The sequence below is a fragment of the Polistes fuscatus genome, unplaced genomic scaffold, assembly GCF_010416935.1.
Source record: "Polistes fuscatus isolate 324 unplaced genomic scaffold, CU_Pfus_HIC Scaffold3, whole genome shotgun sequence".
Taxonomy (NCBI): domain Eukaryota; kingdom Metazoa; phylum Arthropoda; class Insecta; order Hymenoptera; family Vespidae; genus Polistes; species Polistes fuscatus.
Genome location: NW_025113107.1, coordinates 6,550,971 through 6,570,609, shown reverse-complemented (window position 1 = coordinate 6,570,609; position 19,639 = coordinate 6,550,971). Strand labels below are relative to the sequence as shown.

The 19,639-nt window shown below is 32.3% G+C and overlaps 1 protein-coding gene and 1 long non-coding RNA gene across 4 annotated transcripts in view; both read left to right on the top strand.

The window, feature by feature from the left end:
- LOC122519564 (cAMP-specific 3',5'-cyclic phosphodiesterase, isoforms N/G) overlaps positions 1-19,639 on the top strand; it is a 328,446-nt gene that overhangs the window by 66,653 nt on the left and 242,154 nt on the right. The window contains exon 1 of one of the 3 annotated variants that reach the window (XM_043639106.1): positions 13,778-14,254. The exons of the other annotated variants lie outside the window; for them this stretch is intronic. The gene's annotated coding sequence lies outside the window, so the exon portion shown is untranslated. Of the gene's footprint in view, positions 1-13,777; positions 14,255-19,639 lie in introns of those variants that run through there. 3 annotated transcript variants of the gene reach the window in all.
- On the top strand, positions 1,977-12,082 carry LOC122519566. Its single transcript, XR_006304316.1, has 2 exons — positions 1,977-2,571; positions 11,979-12,082. It is a non-coding gene; the product is annotated as an uncharacterized LOC122519566 (long non-coding RNA).

The window sequence follows — 19,639 nt, the reverse complement described above, 5'->3', positions numbered from 1 at the left end:
AATTTGTTAATTGTATTGTAATAAATTGGTACTCCCATTATAACGAATAAAACTCGTTATTCAATACGACAGTATATTATCACATTATGCGTTCTAAATTCGTTTGGTCTGTGATTTAAATTTAACACTAATGTAAGTTAATTATACGTGTCGAGCAACCCGTTATATACGATGCTTTAATTAGATCATTCATTCCCTATATCTCTATCATCGAAATTTCTTTCTCGCAATCTCGATCGATTTACTCTTTTAATTAAATTACGTCAATAACAGATTGTAGAAAATTACGATTAAAAACTGTAGAAGTAGTAGTAATTGTATAAGTAAGTAGTAGTAGTAGAAACTGTAGAAGTAGTAGTAGTAGTAGTAGTAGTAATAGTAGTAATAGTAATAGTAACGTAGATCTAATCTCGTAATTAGGAACGGACGTTGTGTGATTTGTTGGAGTAACAAATCTCCGAGATGAAATTATATTGAAATGACGTTGCAATTATATTAGAAGCAACAAAAAAAATAATATGAGAAATAAAAGTGGACAAATAAAACCGTTTATAATACCATCCTACATAGGTAATTCACAATCTTATTCGGGATTGTAATTAGAAACTTTACTTAATCGGACTTTACGGTTTCGAAAGAAAATAGCGAGCTTACAGAGTCGCGTTAGTTTAAAGTCTCGCGTGTGCGAAACAAGCAGAGAGGTTCTTTACAAAAAGAAAGAAAAAGCTTCTAAAAGACGAGAATTAAAACAAGAGAAAATGAGGAAACCTTAGGAAGGAAACTCTCTTGAAATGTCGCGAAGTGCTGACGGACTGCGTTCTACACTATGTGCAACAAGTACGCGTATAGTGAAAATTTGTCAACTGAAAATTGTGAAACACCTTTTTTTATTTGTCCTCTTATTTTTTTGACCTTTCCTTTTTTTTTTAGTTAGACGATGAAAAAAAAATTTGTTATATCCGAATGATAATCATCAATTTGTTCCTCAGTTTAAATAATAAATTAAATCATTTTATAGATGATGAGAGATAATAAAACGATATTTTTTAATTATAATTATTATTGTATAAACAAATAAATAAAAGCAATTACATCGAGTATAGAATTTTCAATAGAATATTGAAAATTGATCGATCGTTATAACATTTACAATTACTGTTAAATAAGGTCCTTTATTTTTATTATATTTTATATTCTACTTATTGACCCGAGATGATAGGATAACATCAGCCTTTTTCTTCCTACTTTCATCGAAAAAAAAATATCTCCGTCTATGAAATTTCTTCAATTAAATTCATTTTTCAAACGCGAGATATGAATTTCTCGGCGAAGAAATTTGCGATTTTCGATGAGGTTGCTCGATTGAATTAAAATAAATTGAAAAAGAAAAAATATATAAATATTAAAAAACAATCTGGGAAGTAAAGAAAAAATAAATAATAAGAGTGAAATCAATGGAAGCAGGGAATGGAAAATAGAGGAGAGAAGGAAATAAAGAAAAAATTGATGAGAAGATTCGTCGTAGTATATTTAAGTTGATGGCGATAGGCATTCATGGGATTTCGATATGACGGGAAACGGACTTTAAGAATAAGGGAAACAGGATAAGAATGCAAAGATAACGCGCGCACACGAAGGAAAAAGAGAAAAAAATAAAAAGAGAAGAGATTGGAGGAGAATACGAGAAGGGAAGAGGATGCATTGAGAGCGTTAAGCACGAACGAGTGGGGTTGAGAAGAAGGAGGGAGACGATCGAGGATGGAAGAGAAAGAGGGAGAGAGAGGAGACGATAGGATGGAGGGGAAGGTATACGGTTGACCTAATTTTTGCAAAACAGCCGGGGCTGCTGAGCCGCCGGTTGGTGGACCAAGTTACGGAGTATAGTGTACTAGCAGAGTGCCAACAGCAACGGCAGTGGTAACAGCAGTAGTAGCAGTAACAGCACCAGCAGAAGCAACGATAACGAAACGGCAATTTTTTCCTACCCTTTCTGTCTTTCGTTCCATTCGTATTTTCTTCTCTTCTATCTATGCGTGTAATTCTCTTTCTTTTTCTCTCATCGCATTCACGCTTGTAATAGTTGGTATGTTAAAATAGGAAAGAAAGAAAGAAAGAAAGAAAGAAAGAAAGAAAGACAGACAGGAAGATTGAGAGAGAGAAAAAAAGTGAGAGAAAAGACAGTGACGGATAAAATTGGCCCCTATCAAGGGTTACTTCACTTCTCTTTCTGGAGGATGGAAAATTCAGTGATTTTCCGTCGAATGCTACGACACTGTGCTACTACAGCGTCGGTGGTAGAGAGAGAGAGGAGAGAATCGTTCCGTTAGTCGGGTCTCGGCCGTCGTCAACGTCAATACGACGGTGTACGAGTTGCTTATCGTCGTCGTCGTCGTTGTCGTCGTCGTCGTCATCATCGTCATCGCCGTCATTGTTGTTGTTGTTGTTGTTGTTGTTGTTGTTGTTGTTGTTGTTGTTGTTCTCGTAAATGTCATCGTTCACGTCGACGTCGTCGTCGGTGGTTGGAAAGTGAAAGGAGAGAAATAGTTTTCCCGCGTGGAAGAAAGAAAAAAAGTAAGGGAGACGCTATAAGTATAGCTTTTTTCTTTTCTTCTTTCTTTCTTTCTTTCTTTCTTTTTTTTTTTCTTTCTTTTTCTCTCTTATATTCGTGGACTTAACTCGTTCGCGTATATTTTGTCCGTGATATATCTCCTTTCGAAGGTTTATCGAATTAATCGAAAAATAAGATAATGATTAGAGAAAGAAAAAGGAAGATAATGTGTGCGTGTTTTGGAATTTTGTTGACTGGTGGTAATTGTCAACGGTGATGAGAGACAAATTAAAAAGATAGATATGCCGGAAAAACGTTTTGTCGTTTATGCGGCTTCTCGTGTTTCGTTTCGTTTTCGTTATTGACACGTCATCGTCGTCGTCGTCGTGAGTGCAACGAGAAAATGCGAAACTTTGAGAAACTCGTACGCTCGTGGGAAAAGATCCTCGAGGAAGAAGAAGAAGAAGAAGAAAAAGAAAGAGAAGAAGAAACGGAAGAAGAAGAAAAAAAGTCTTCGATAAAAAGTGACGAGATTCATGAAAACCTTATTCGCTTGTCGGACGAGACGGCCGCATGCGACGTTTTTACGACGATCTAGTTTAATTTATGCGTCAACGTTTCGACGCGAGTGCGATAATCGTGTTTGGAAAAATGTTTTCATTTATCGAGGACTAAACATCGTAGCGTGAAAGATATTTCGTCGGATGCTGTATACGCTTCTTTTGATTTTGATCTCCTTGGAACAAGTAATCATCGATGCTTATCTCTTTCTCTTTTTATTTCCTTTTTTTTTTATATATTATTTTTATGCCTTTTTCCTTGCGTGTCTGTCTCTCTTTGTCTCTATATTTCTGTCAATTTAAAATTTTCTTTTTTCTTTTTTTTTCCACTATCGTTCAACGTAAATTGAGAGCGAGCTACTATTCTCCCTCAGGAATATTTAACGCGACGATTCTTCACGAATACAAATAAAAATGAGAAACGTTGAAAGTCATGGGGGTAATTCGCGTTGGTCGTCCGTATGATTGTAACGATCGTGTAAACAAAGAACGGTTCGTACCGTATATGTACGAAAGGAGGCAGAGTTTGTTTGTCCGACCGAGAGTGCTTTAATGCAGGGACGTATATATATATGTATATTCATAACATACGTGTGTGAATCCCAGAATATTTACATGTGTAGTCCTATGTAAAATTGTTCGCTACCTGTTGTTTACGTTATCTGTCGTAAACCCTTCAGTTAAACTAATTTATTCCCTATACTTCTTGAGCGTTAAAATGTTTCAGTAAGTAGGTAAGGAACGTGACCGGTCAGACAGATTCTCTCGTCAAACTCTTTTCATGTTTTACTACTTGCAAGTATTACGGACTCGACATCTTTCGTAACGCTTTTATTAAATACAAGTTTTTTGTTACATATCGTGAGATTTGAACTTGTTGCCAAGTTTCAGTTTCTCTTGCAAATGTCAAAGCTGAGATTTTAGCAACGTGTCAGACGTTTTAATAGTTTTAACGATCCTTCACCGAAGCATTATCTAGTTTGAAGAAAACTTTATTTTCAGGCTTAAGTCTTCGAAATAACATTTAAGATTATCTCCAGAGATATACCCGAAAATTAGAATCATTTTCAAATCTATCTTATTCAACATTTTCGTTAGATTAGCCAATCGCGTTAATTCTTTTCTCGTAGAATCACGAAGATACGTGTCTTATCGTCGATGTTCCTTAAGAAAAAGTACTTTATTTTAAGATTCAACGATGACATCCAGGGTAGTGGTAGTTCAACGCCGAGGTCGCATACGACTACCAACAAGTAAAATAACGACGAAGACGAAGACAATGACGATATTTCCGGAGAGTAGTTTGACTTAACTTTGGAACTTTAGTTTCTCGAAGGGAAATGGTAAAAGGAGAGTTTGGGAAGAATAACGACGGTCGCGTCTTACTGTCTCGATTTCGTTTTACTATTCTCATTTATTTTTAATCTACTCGTATTCGTGTAGAATCATTTAAAATATGCTATTCGATACCCCGAATATCAGTGATATTTGCATGCGATTATATTGTTTGCTCCCAACTTACGTATTTCGATATTGCGTACTCAAGTAAGTAATTATATAATCTCGTAATAAGTGATTTTATCGTCAAGAAGAAAGATCTACGATCGATATATCACTATTATATAAATTACCTAGATACCATATTTAATTGAACTTAGATAGACAACAAAAAATTAACTTTATATTGTGTTTGTTTTTTTTTTGTTTTTTTTGTTTTTTTAATAAAAATACGATATCACACCTATCGCGTATACTTTCTTTGACGAAGGAAACTATTTGTGTCAGGATGAATGACCGGCAATTTAATTTTTGCTCTCACCACATTCGACCAATCTCTCGTGTGAACACCTATCATATATAGGGTGTTTTGTCGAAGAGAAGTCTCCATCATTCGACGTGACTTGAAAGAGATGGATCATAATTGAAACGCTACCGTTGAAAATGTTATTTGGTCTTTTCGATCTGTTTCTCTCTCTCTCTCTCTCTCTCTCTATTTTTTTTTGCTTTTTTATATTTGAACGACACGTATCAAAAAATTAATTTTTCTCCGTCGTATATAGTTCGATTCATTTTCAACTATTTTTCTTTTCAACGTTGTAGACCAACGATAACTTATTTATCTTTGGTACATGTCACGAATATCAAACTTTATAAATATATGTAACAAAATCGGTAAATTCCTTTTTCGTCAGTTTGATATGCGTTTACTTCTATAATCAATAAATATTAAAAATGTCGATCGATTTGATCATAGGACAGAATTATTACTTCAAATTCGAAGGTTGAGAAACTTTCTCAGTATTCAAGGATTACCTTGTCGTATTAGATCATAAACTTTTTAATATCGTAATACCCGACAACGCATTTATATTATAAATGTCAAAAATTTCAATTTCATTCTCGTATAACATTTTATTTCTCGGATTAAAAATATATCTCCGATTATTTTAGAATAAATTTTATCCGCATATTATCCCATATACATATACGTACTGATATTAAAGAGTTATCATTAATTAGTGAATATAAAATGTTCGCTTGAGCATGGAATAATATTTAAAATAACGCTATTATTCGTGGTATAACAAAAGATTATTTAAATCGTCTTTGAAAAATTGAAATAACCTCGTTTCTTTCTCCATTACTATTGAAAAATCCGTATCGTAAATGTTATTGGAATTTAGATTCGAATTTAAATTTAATACGTTTCGCGAATGTGTAGACATATTTGTGTGTATATACCTACACATATATATAAACACACACACACACACATATAAAGTTCTAGCGTATTGAGAGTAGCATAATATAAGCCGTCGACCGGATGTAGTTCCTCGTTGTAATTTATGCTGACCAGGTTGGTATTAATTTAGCTAAAAAAATATAAGTTCGATATAAAAAGCTGGAAGTAACATTACGCGTTATACCCTTCAGATATTTTATCGTTAAACGAACATTTTTCATTCGTCGATGAAATAATAAGCAAGATATAAGTTAAACGTATCGATGATTAATAAATCGTTTCAGAAGTTAAATGATCGATCAGATTATTTTTTATGAAACAGGTAACGATCAATTCGAATTAATTTCACATAGAGAGACGTATGTAAATCCATCTAAATATATAACAATTTTCATAATTCTTACGTTTTACTGAAATATCGATACTTTCTTCGATCGATTAAGCCCGTAAAAGATAGATAGAACTCGAGAACTATTGGATAATTCTGTTGCCATTTTAAGCTGCCGGGAGCTATATCACGAAACGAAAGCAATTATACTATGAAAAAAGGAACGATAAAGTAGATTATAAAGAGCGAACATCTTGTACCTTTATAATAAGAAGGAACATTGGGTTTCTTTGATGCTAGGAAAATTGCATGCATAAGGTTACAGTTTTTATAAGTTATTATCAGAAATGATATTTGTTTTTTTATAATAAAAGTACTTTTTGTATTTTCTTTTTGTTCTCGTCTTTCGATCGATTGTTCGATTCAATTCGAGCGAAATAGAAAGAAAAATATAAAGCATATCTTATAAAGTCACAGTTATTACATGAAATTATATTAGAAATTACAATTTGTATTCAAATAATATTGCTTTTTGTACTCGTCACAATCAATTGTTCGATTGAACTTTATAGAAAATAAATAAAAAGAAATAGTTATGTATCACGAGGTCAACATTTTTTACAATTATCAATGTTACAATTTTCGTAAATTAAAAAATACATTTTTCCCCGTTTTATTTATTTTTCTTTTTGTTGAACTCGTATCAATCGATTGTTCGATTCAATTCGAGAAAAATAGAAAGAAAGAGATAGTTACGTCTTTTCGGGTAGCTCATCGTCAAGCCACTAACGCGCAAGTACTCAAAGCACGTCGTTAGAACGGACATACTTTCCACTTGATGATGCTTCGAAAAGAAAAGCTTAAGAATAAGATAAAGAAGAAGGAGAAAATGGAGAGTGTAGAAGAAGAAGAAGAAGACGAAATGGTTAATTCTTCGGTTATTATCGAAACGTTTCACCCAATTGCAATATTTTTTTTTAAATTCGTACTGCGTTAAAATTGTCTTTGTTTATAAACAGTTAAAGAGAACACTTTCGAAAAAACAGATATTTTTTTAATGGAATAAAAAATATACGATTAATCTCACGTTTAACACGGTTTCGTTCTAATAAGGTTTGAGAGTTGTAAGAAATCCCCGTAGAACACGATATTTCAATAATACAGTTTTACTTTAATGCGTTTTGAGATTCGAGAAAATCCCCATAGAACACGAGATGTAATAAAAGTTTTTAAATATAGGCACCATCTCATTTTTTATTTTGCATTCGATCGGGTTCATTGTAGTATATTTGTATACGAAATTTGGAGATATTCAAATTTTTAATTCATTTTATTCGTGGGATATTAAATGTTCGTATTTTAATACGTAAATATATTTTTATGAAAAAAATTAATATTTTATAATTTTTTTTTGTATATTGTCGTTTAATTGTAGGGCATAGGTAAATACGGGTTTGCACATGAATACAAAACACGTATTATTGATCGAATATTTATTTATCCGTCTTTTTTAATAAACATACAATTAGTTATAGAAGTAAAAATTCAACATTATTTTTTGTAATAATTCTTTGTTTAGTTTAACATGAGTTCGCATTACACGGCACATTTTTAGGAACCTAAAAATCGTGTTATATAAAGATTTATCTATAAATACGTATCATTAAAGTAATTTTCTATTTTTATATTACAAAAACACGTCATTTTTTTGTGCTGTGAGCGATTAAAATTTATTAGTAACGTCAAAGTGTTAATTACGTGTGTCTTTGATATAATCAAACAAAGAGGAAGAGAGAAAAGTGATCCATTTAGATCGTTAAGGAGTAAGTAATTAAATATAAAAAATAGATAATAGAAAAAGAACGTTTGACACACGATTCATTACATCAATATGTGAATCGTGTTTTTTTTTATCTTTTTATTTTTTTTTGTTGACAGTGCAAACTAAAAGGGTGTCATATAATCTAACAATGCGTGCTTTTTTTTTTTTATTAAAATACAAATTAATTATAAAATATTAATTTGTTGCAGTAAGTAAATGCGCGTAGTTTTCGATCGATAATTATATATTATAAGTATTATGATGAACTATTAACGGATAAAGCTATTAATTACCATCTGCCATTGTAACAGCATAAGTTAGGGTTCGTAAGTGAAGAGAGGGAAGAGAGTTAAGGGCACGGTTATCTTGACCATGGATGATCATCGTTCATACATATATACGTGATCCAGATGAGATCATCTGGGTTATCTATACCAATGACGAAAGCCATGAGCCAAGCATTCAAACCATTTTGTAATTAATGATAGCAACTGCATCGTTAATAAAGTGACAATCTGGAAATAATCGAAATATTATAACTATTTAACAGTTAGTTCATTTAATGGATAACCGCAACCCCTTGGACTCATAAATGGTATTCAACTTTGCGAATTTTTTTGAAGATAAATGAAAAAGCTTCGTATTAAAATGAAAAGAAACGATCTTTTTTTTTACGTATATTCAGATATACAAAAAAAATATTAATTATTAATTGTTTTTAAAGCAAAATGGCGAACGTATAAACAATCTTTCCAAATCACTTTTCATCAAAGAAAAATTGTACGTGTAGATATTCTGTACGATTAATCTTAAATATTTGTTAAAGTATAACAAGAAAGTTTACAAAAGTGCATAAAATTGTACTAAATTAGATATAAAAAGAGAGAAAAATGAATTGATAGGAGTTGAAAAATCGATACGATAAATAGTGTGATTCATTTAGGGTAAAATGTTAGTTCATGACTTGCCGACGATAAGCGGTTTAATCAAACTATATTTAATTAATTATAAGATTGGAACAACACAGAATGAGCTTATAGTCTACTGTCTCCAGATTAGTTTTGAAACTTCCTAATACGTATTTATCCCCCCGTCAAGAGGTACGACCTATGAAAGCTTCCTTACTTACATTAGATGTAGTTTTGTCGAGTAATACCTATCGTGAAATTGCCTTGGAAATAACTTTACGATTAACCTTTTTCAGTTTTTATCTTATGTTAATCATATTAGACACTACCTAAGCGACAACTACGAGTTTAATTGATTTAGTCTGTCTTTATCTCTCTCTCTCTCTCTCTCTCTTTTTTATTCTCACTCTTTATGTAATATATGATTACTTTAAGATAAATGATCTCACGAAAAGTGTATCATAACGAAATTTTCAATAACACTTTGTCTTCGAAGAATCAGCTAGCTCTTATCATCCTCTTCCTCTTCGGTTGAAAAAGAGGGACAGGTGACTAACGAGATGATCTAATTTCCTATTTACTCGATACGCGGAAGTCTTTAATCGAATTTTAAGGAAAATAGGAATACCCTTGGGTTAAGAGGATACTGCTTTTTCGATTCGATTTAAGCATCAATTTTTTTTATCTCATGAGGAAAGCTTATTCAATCGCGAACTAATATTTTTTCTTTCTTCCTCTCTTTTCCTCTATCTCGTTCGTAATTCGTGCGTAAATACAAATTTATTGTAAGAGTGGAATTATATGTAAGAGTGTCAATTTTATCTAAGGAAAATATTTTTATCGGTTTAAATTATAGATCTCTGATATTTTTAAATCGTTTAATCTTTAACAAACAAAAAAAAAAGACATAATAAAAATAAAGAAATGTTTAATAACGAAACTTTTTTCTTCATTCTTTTTCGTTTATTTAAATTTTTATTTTGACGCTTGATCTTTGCTTCTCTCGAATTTCTTCGTGTAATTCCATCTTGCGAGAACTTCTCTCCTTCTTTATATTAATAAAATTGAAAAAGCGTTGCGAGAGAGAGAGAGAGAGAGAGAGCGAGATTATAGGAAAGAATCTTGGTAAATTTCAATTTAAATGAAGGAAGTAAATTTTCTAATGGGGCACAGCAGCAGTTTTGCACTTTTCCAAGTAATTTACGTTTAACCGATTAATCAGATCTCTCCTATAGATTGCGGTGAAATTAAAAATTCTATTCTCGTACTCTTGGAGAATCAACGTTTGCCCTTGATTACGTCGACCATTTTTTTTTTTCATTATATTCCGTAAGTTTTTATTTTCCTATTTCTTTTTATATATTTTTAATCTTTTTCTTTTTTATTTTAATAATTCTTTTTTCTCTCTTTCTCTCAACCATTGTTCGCTAACAGAATGTAACTCGTATTACAAATTTCGAGTACTGTGGATGCAACCGAAAGGTCACAAGAGACACGCTCTTCGTTAATCGATAGTAATTGTTTTTATTCCTCGAGTTAACATTAATTCCAATTCTCTGGAGGCATTCGTTCGAACACATTCCAATTCCTACACGATATTTAAACTTTCTTTGACTACTCATCGTCATTTTTCATTCCTTCATTTCACACTAGATGCGTCGAAAGGTTAAAGGTCGGTAAAAGCTTCAATATTAATTACTATCATTTCGTTGTTTCTTAAGAGAATAATAATTATTTCAGGAGTATTCACTAATGTTCTTATGGCAATAAATTTTCGAGTAAAGGTGCTTTAGAACGTTGATGTCAATACCTAAAACATGAGACAACGATTCGTCTTAATATTACAAAAACAATAATGTCTGCGTTTAATTGAAACTATCGCGGGTTTTCAATTTTCTTGTTAACATGTTTCACTTACGTATCACATGACAATTATGACATATTCCACAGATTTAATAACCCCGTTATATAATGATCTTTTTTATCAATTATTTTTCTTTTTTTCTTTTTCCAAGAAGTTACCATTATCTTTAATAAAATATTCGTATAGGAGTGCCTTCCAGGTTTCAAAGACTTTAATTAATGAAAATTGAATTAATGAACATTTCTAGAAAGGAGCTTTATATTAGAAATATATATTTGCTGTTCAAAGTTAAAGAAACTTTCGTGATGTTCTTTTAACGTTGATAATCTTTTGTTCTAATATTTATTTAAAGATCATTATTTATATTGATAATACTTTCATATAACTTTGAACAATCATATTTTTCAGTATAGGAATTTATCGAAACGTTTGATCAAAAAGTTGTTTATATCGTTAAAAAAAGAAATGTTTTGATTAACGATATTTTTCCCCTCAACGATAAATTGATCATTAATTTTCTTTCAAACAAATACTATTTCCCTTTCTTATTCATGCTTTAATGATCAATACGTCATACGAAAGAAAAAGATAAAAGAGAAAAAACGAGAATGGAAGAAGCAACATATATATATATATATTTTTTTTTTTTTTCAACGAGTACGCATGCGTACTTTTTCCTTTTTTTTACGATCGACAAAGATATTCGTATTCCAAATAACTTCTTTGTTTCATAAAAAAAATAATAATAAGATCTATGGAAAAAGGGAGAGGGAGAGGGAAAAAATATGTTAAGAAATCTAGTATGAAATCGTCGCGAATGTGATCAATCAATTTTCACGAATTTGTTAGCAAATATTTTTCGTAGTTTTTATAGAACGTGTTAGTGTCGACTTTTACACGAGGAATGGGGAAAACTAAGAAAAAAGGAAAGGGGAGATACGCGTGCGGACTCGTCGTTCTATAGTAGTTTGATGCTCGAATTTAATCGAAAACTGCAGCGTCGTTCGAAAGTGTACGAGAGTGAATTCGATGCTCTCTAACGGGTGCTCGACAAATACGAAGTAGCTCGTACAACGATGACCACGAATTTCTCGTAGCTAGTGTATTTTTTTCTTGCTTTTTTCTTTTTTTTTCTTTTTTTTTTTTCCTTTTCTTTTTTATTTGTTTTTTATACGCATGCTAAAGTGCTCTCTTGTGTCGAACAGCAAAAATAACAACAGCTACAAAAGCTACAACAGCAACAACAACAACAACAACAACAACAAGGCGATATGTGTTGTAGTGATGACGCACGATGACTCTGATAAAAGTGAATAATATCGAAGCAAGTGAAGAATTGACTTTATTTGATAGACTCGGTGGTGCTTTTGTGCACAGAACGTACCATGAAGGATTAATCTGCATTAGTGTGATCAAAATGAGGAGAGATTTGTGCGAGAGGAACGAGAAAACACGTAGAAAGATAAGAAAAATAGAGAGAACTCTGTCACCGAAAGAAACGTTATTGCGATCGAGCGTGCGTTAAAAGGTAAAAGATCGAACAAATTTAGAAAAAAAAAAGAAAATAAAGAGGAAAAAGAAAATTAACAATATAAGAAGAAGAAGAAGAAAAAGAAGATTGAGAGAAACAGAGAGAGGGAGAGAGAGAGAGAATTAAATATGACGCGTACGATCGATATAAAAGCCTAAGAAGAATTGATCCAAAGTAATCGATGATAAATATCGATAATATCGAAGCGGCCTCTCGCGTCAAAGTGATGCTGTGTGAATTGTCCGTCTAAATGATAGCTGAAGATGATTAAATATTAACATTCAAGGCGGCTGTAAACCGTCAATTTCATAACATATTTTAATCCCACGTCGACTTTTGCTTCCTCCTACCCCCCCTTCCTGAAACTTCACCGTCTCCCTCCTCTCTTTCTATGAGAGAGAAAGAGAGAGAGAGAGAGATAGAGAGAGACGAGTTTGCGATATCGAGAGTTTAACAAAGAGGCGGTGGAAACTCACGTTGAACCAGTCGACTTATATCTCGTGTGTTCAACGCAATAGAGCGTGTATAGTTGGTGGGAGATAATAGAACTCGTAAAGTGAATTCACGGCCAAAAATTATTAGCCAGGTCCCTATCCCCTTTTTCCACCTCCCCTGCCACTCTCTTTGAGCTCGTAGCAGAAGAGAAAAATAAAAAGAGACCTTTGAGGAGAAACTAGAACGCTTTTTCGAAGTTTACCGATCAAACTATTCAATCAGCAGTACCCTTCGGTATTCTTTCATAAAGTTCGATATACCGCACCGAATGCATTCTTCAATCTATAAAGTGACATTAACTAGAAATGAGATATATTCTAAGAGAGATTGAGAACATTGAAATTAAATTTAAGAGAAGTCACAGAAGAGGAGCAGCGCGTTTCGAGGACACAAAGAAGATATATATTTGAAGTTTTTATTATCAAGGAAAGACAATTTCGAAAAGAAATAAGAGTACATAATAGTATTGTCTATGAAACGTACTTCTATTCGAGTTAAAGCCCTAAGTATTTTAGAGTGGTAAGATATACGATAGACTCACCTTTTTTCCTGGTCGACACAAATTTATTATATCTTTGGGAATAGATTAGATTTCTTACCTTTGCATTTGAAACGTGCGGAGACGTAATTCGTACAATACGAGAACGCCTAATAAAAGGGAAACCAATACGATTCGAGGATAAAAGTGCGTGTCTTTCTTGCGATATCGAATAACGTATTCAGCGATCGTCGCTAAAAGGAATTGATGTTACAGTAAATCAGATAAGGTAAAATAGGGAAAAAGAAAAAGAAAAAAGAAAGATTGCAGTGAGAGAAAGATAGAGGAAGAGAGAGAGAGAGAGAGAGAGAGAAAGAGAGAGAGAAAGATTTGGAAGACGTTAACCCTCAACGGAACGAGGAGAGCAAGCTTGGTAAAGTCGGCCCTGAATGTTTTGACGCTGAGTGGTGCTAGGGTGTCGAGGTGGGGGGCACGTGGTCTTGCTGCCTGCCGTGCGCCGGCGGCGGCGGGGGTGGGGGTGGCGGTTCTGTCTCGGGGGCCACCCCCCGGCCCAAGAAAGACGTCGTCGTCTTGTCGCTGAAACATCACCAACAATATCACCATCAGCATCAGCAGCATCAACATCAGTACCAACAACATCAGCAGAAACAACAGCAATTGCAATATCAGCGACAGGACTCCGACGAGAAGAAATCTTCCCAGCAACAAAAAGCTCAGGATCAACAAAAAATTCAACAGAAACAAACGACTTCCACGGTGGATTCGAAAGACCGTGCACCTCTTGGTGAACTTGATGAAGATCTCGACGATTTCGATGATGAAGAGGAGAAGGAATGCGAGCTGCGAACCGAAGAGGAAGAATTCGGAAGAGAAGGTGGAACGCAACACCGATTGAGTCCAAGATTACACGACATCGAAGAAGAGGACGATGAGGAGGGTCGCAATACACGTGAAAGGTCAGTGCACGAAATTTATCTATCAATTTTTTATTCTTTATAATAACCCATTCTCATTCTTGTCTTCATGTTTATGATGAATTTTTTCTGGCTACCAAAGGAGAGTCCTTGTCAATTGTATTTATATGAAAAATCATATTAATTGAAAAGTTCGACGTGTAGATTAAACCAATCAAATTTGATCCGTTTTTAAAGAGATTCCGTCACTCCAACGATTACACGAATTTTCGATCTCACGAGGAGAACTTCACCTACGAATCTTTCATACTTTCAGACAGTTGCCGCATCGATAACTTCGTTCATTGCTGTCAAATTTTACTTTTTGAGTCTTGCCTGACTACTACTAGGTCAGTTTCGTTCGTTCTTCACTCGTAACTTATCTTATCCTGTCTTTTTATTTCATTCTGACGATTTCAAACATCTCAAGACAAATTCGAAAGTTTGGATAAAAAGTGATGCGATCGAGAAATTTCTTTACTTTTAAAAACTATGATCTATCTTGTTAACATTGTTTCTATATGGTTTTCCAAGATCGGATTTGTTTTATTACTTTTTTGCTTTTTTACGCGTTGTTATTAAATTCTTTTCAAAACTTTTGAATTCTTATAACGAGCTGTTAATCGAAAAAGGCATCTTTTACAACGTCTTCCCTTGTTAAATTTCCTTCTCTTAAATTCCTTCTCTTGTTAAATTTTAATAAAGCCTTTAATATCGAATTAATAGAGTCACGTTTTTTAAATAGCACTACTGTAGTTAACTTTTCAGATCGATGAACCCATTCCCTAAGATAACTTTTTTCCTATCTCTTTTTTTTCGTGTCTTTTTAAAAAATATACGAATGTTTTTCTCGATGCGGAAATAAATGGACGGAAATCAGGCGATGCGTTTAACGATTTGACAAAAAGAAATAAAAATAGAACTCACATTCTCTTAAAACGTTTTTCAAATAAATTGTTCGAGTCGAATATCTTTCGCATTGGCTTTTCTTCATGGATGAGAACATTTTTTCCTTTTTTTTTTGCGAGCAATAAACTTGCTAGAAGCATCGAAAGCTTTCGCATGCTTTCTCTTTCATTCGAAGTTACTTGTGCGGTCAAAAGATGGTTGAAAATGGATAAAGTAACGGACCGCGTCGAATTGCCTAAAGGGATCGCAGGGTTTAAAGATAAGAAGGGACGTGTTTTGATCGAATAGAAGGGAAAGATAGATGAACCATACCACATACAGGGTGTTTCACTTTTATTTTGTCGAAATGTATTAACATATTCTATAATTAAAAAATAAGAAACAATGTTATATAAAAATAGGATTTAAAATTTGTTGTTATTACCAAATATTTAAGATTCTATTTGAATAAAATATTATGTTTTCTTAATTTTAGTCATAAAATATGCTAACACCGTTCGACGAGATCAAAATGAAACCCTTGATATATATATAGCTGAAGTTAGAACGTATCCTAAAGTAAACGAAAATTATACATAATATATAGCGTCATTGGAGAACTTGGCAAGGCTCGTAAAACTACGATGTTCTATAGTATACGATAGTATCTCGGTTCTTTGAAAAATCGACTCACTTATCTTCTTTCGTAGCTTCGGAAATTTGTTTGAATGAGAGCTTCGGACGAGTGACATCATCTTTATGTAAGAAAGAAGAGGATAGATCGCTCGATAAAATATCTAATTTATGTGTCCAAGAAATCTGGCAAATCTACACTCTTATTCCACGTTAATTTATGTCAGGATATTGCCGGAGCTACATCAAGGGCTAGTAACACATTTGTTAAAGGCGCGATTGCATGCGTGGGTCTTATAAGGGCTTGGTAATTGCATGGAAGTTGCGTTAGAAGTAAGCTTACTGCTTGATCGAAATCTTTAGACGAATGAACAATTCTACGGTTATCATTAGCATTAATCGTGTTATTTGTTCTAAATTAATATTTCTATTGATTAACTGCCATTTCCAAGATAATCTGAAATATTGAAAATTAATTTTCTTCTCTCTCTCTCTCTTTCTCTCTTGAAATTCTTTCAACAAATACGCTATTGAAATATACATAAAGTATAACGAGATATTTGAGCTGGTAACTTCCTTTCATCGAGTGTTAACTCTCTCTCTCTCTTTCTTTCTCTCTCTCTCTCTCCCCCTCTTTATTTCTCTGTCTTTCTATGGCTCAACGATATTATAATAATCCTAGTTAATGGTACGTTCAATAAAGTGAATATAAACATATATATATATTGAGGAAAATATATTGATGCTTATAGGATCACGTCGGCTTTGTAGGAAATAGCTTTGGTTCGATATTGCTTGTTTAGTTTCTGATTGGAAGATTCCTCTTCCAGATCGCAACGAGCAGACGTTAATGGCGAACGGACATCGGTTTTGTGCTAATATAGTTATCGCCAGGAATGAACGATGAAATGAGCTTCAACTGTTGAAATCAGATGCTTTCTCTCTCTCTCTCTCTCTCTCTTATGTTCGTGCGATCTGTCTCGTTTTCGTTATCATTGGTAGTCAAACTTTACCAATATAAATTATTAATAGGAACTTGGCAATACTGCGCTTAATGATATATGTATCTAGGTTATAAGATCTAGAATTTTTACTATTTAACTGAAGATTACAATTTAATGCTGACACATATAATATATACATGCATGTCTAAAATATTAAAATTCTATTTTTTAAATTCTATATTAACATTTTAATGATCGTACTATACATATGCTTATTTCATTAATAAAATTTTGTATTTAACACAGACACAACACACACACACACACACACACACACACATGTATCTGAAATATTAAAATTTCTTTCTCCGATGAGATCATTTTGAAAATTCATTACCCGACGAGAAACACACTTTAATAATGATGAAAACATTGACCTATTAACATTCTTACTACATGTATACAAACGGTCTGACCTTTTAAGAAAAATGTTTTATTATCAATAATTCGAAGAAGTAACGTATGAAAAGTAACCGAATGTTTACAAAACAACTCAGTAACGTTTGAACGATGATAGAGGCAACGTTCGTAGCGATTCATTGGGAATAAGGTTAGCAATTTTACGGAGTTTTCATACAGATATTATAAAAGTAAGTGCATACTCTATATTCTAATTAAATATATTACATATACAAAGTGAATTACTGGAGTATTCGTACTCCTATTGTCAATTTTTAATTTCATTTCTATACATGCCTATACTATACATATGATATGTTTATTTTATTGCAATAGAATACTTTATTATTAGATTTTATTGTTACTCTGAAAAATATATTTATAATTATAATAAAAATACAATTATTATTTTTTGTTATTAGTACTTTTTTGGTACTCGTTTGCATCTTATAATCCTTTTGAAACGATTTGGCATATGTTGTGGTATTAATGTTCTTATCAGTTATGTCAAATTTTACTTTTCTCAGAATAAAATGTTCTTTTGCAATCATTTAAAAGTTTAATAGTTCTAGTTTAATGTATAAGACTTTTTAAATATTGCATAACAAAAAATATTGATTGTTTTAAATTGATAATAGAGGTACGAATACTGTATATGTAATATTTGTCTAGACACGATGAAAACCTTTATCAATGATGAATAAAATTTTGATTAATCATTTATTCCGTACTTTCGTCAGTTTTATCAAAAAGTATGGACAACTTTTTACGAACGCAATGCTTACCTTAATTGTAAGTAGGAAATGTTGTGGCATTCGCATTATTATTGTGGAAATAAATAAATACTTTCATGAAAAATAGAAACTCATTGCAACTTAGGACAGAAATATTTTAGTCATTGGAGGGTTGAGGCACGTGGCTTGAGCTTTTATACGCACAAAAGTATATATTATAAAACACATATATACATATGTACATATATAAGTATTTATATAAATACAAACATTAGCATGATAATAGTGCGAAGTCTAGATTTAACGCTACGTTCTCGGAGACTATTATTTTAATGTCTTTTGGATATACAGTCAACATTGAGATAAAATTAAATCTTTCATTTTGTGAAAAGAGGAAAAATATACATATATACATATATACATATTTAAGTACTTAATCACGTACATTCTTCGAGCTATGAAAAATACATTACTTTTGTTTAATCACGAAATTGAAGTCTTTGAATGTCTAGTGTTATTTAATTATATATAACCGAGAAAATCAAATTTATTTTGTTTAAAAAAAAGAAGGAGGCAAGGGAGGAATTCATTTTTTTATACTTTTTTTCTTATAAAAGTATGGTGGAAATAACAGGTGGTTGCTCGTAGAGCGAAGAGGATGAGAGAGAGAGAGAGAGAGAGAGAGAGAGAGGAGAGGAGAGTGAAAAAAATAAAATAAAAGAAAAATTAAACATTACATAAGATCACATTCGTAATAATAGCGTTATTCTAATGGATGTTTCATCAGCAATGTAATATAAATAGTGGTTATATAGACTATGTATGAGTAGAGTTGAAAGAAATAACATCTTTTTCCTTGATCGAAGCATCTCTCATCTTGTAGAGCACGAAGTATTCATTTGTATACATAGTTAGTAGAAAATCTAGTTTAAACCGTAAAAGCAACGCTTTCGTTGGCTACTCTATCTCAACTTTGAAATATGTAATTTTTAATGTTTTTCAAAATAGCTTCTACTTTCTTTATATATCCTTCTCTTTTTATTTCACGTCGTCGGTTTTAGCAGGTTCCATTTTTCATCTTTGGCTTTAAACTTTGATTTAAACTCGCCATTAGACATCTCGCGTTATACTTCGTTATCTTTGAAATTACGTTTAAGCTTGATGATCATCACGGTTTTGTAAATAAGGTCAATATCAAAATCTCGACGACTTAGCCGTCATAGAATTAATTCCAAAAAAAGGTCAGACGATTTTCTGGCCAAGTTGGATATTAATTTTAATTATGTGCGGCATCGTTTATTTTACTTTTTTTTTTTTTTTTTAAAGGTCGTAAGTTTAAAGAAAAATAAGTTTCTTATCGGGTTTTATACAAAAAGTTATGTTTCTTCTTAGTTTATTCTCTTAGTATGTATTCGTCATTGTGTCTTTCGTTTCAGTCAAAGTACTTTCATGCCAACTCTTTCTTTCTCTTCTCTCTCTTTCTTTCTTAGTGTATCTCTTTTCTAGAACTTTCGTAAGCACAAGCTATTTTAACTTGTTATAGCATCGGATAGAGATTTAAAAAGGATATGAAATATAAGAAGTATAGAAGAAAGTTTTATGAGAGGTTTCTTTTTCACATGATCAAATATATAATAGGTTCGCTATATGACTTTTGATAATGTACATAAATACGATCATATATTCGTGATAAAATAGATTCTGGTTGTTTAGACTTGGTTGTTGTTTAT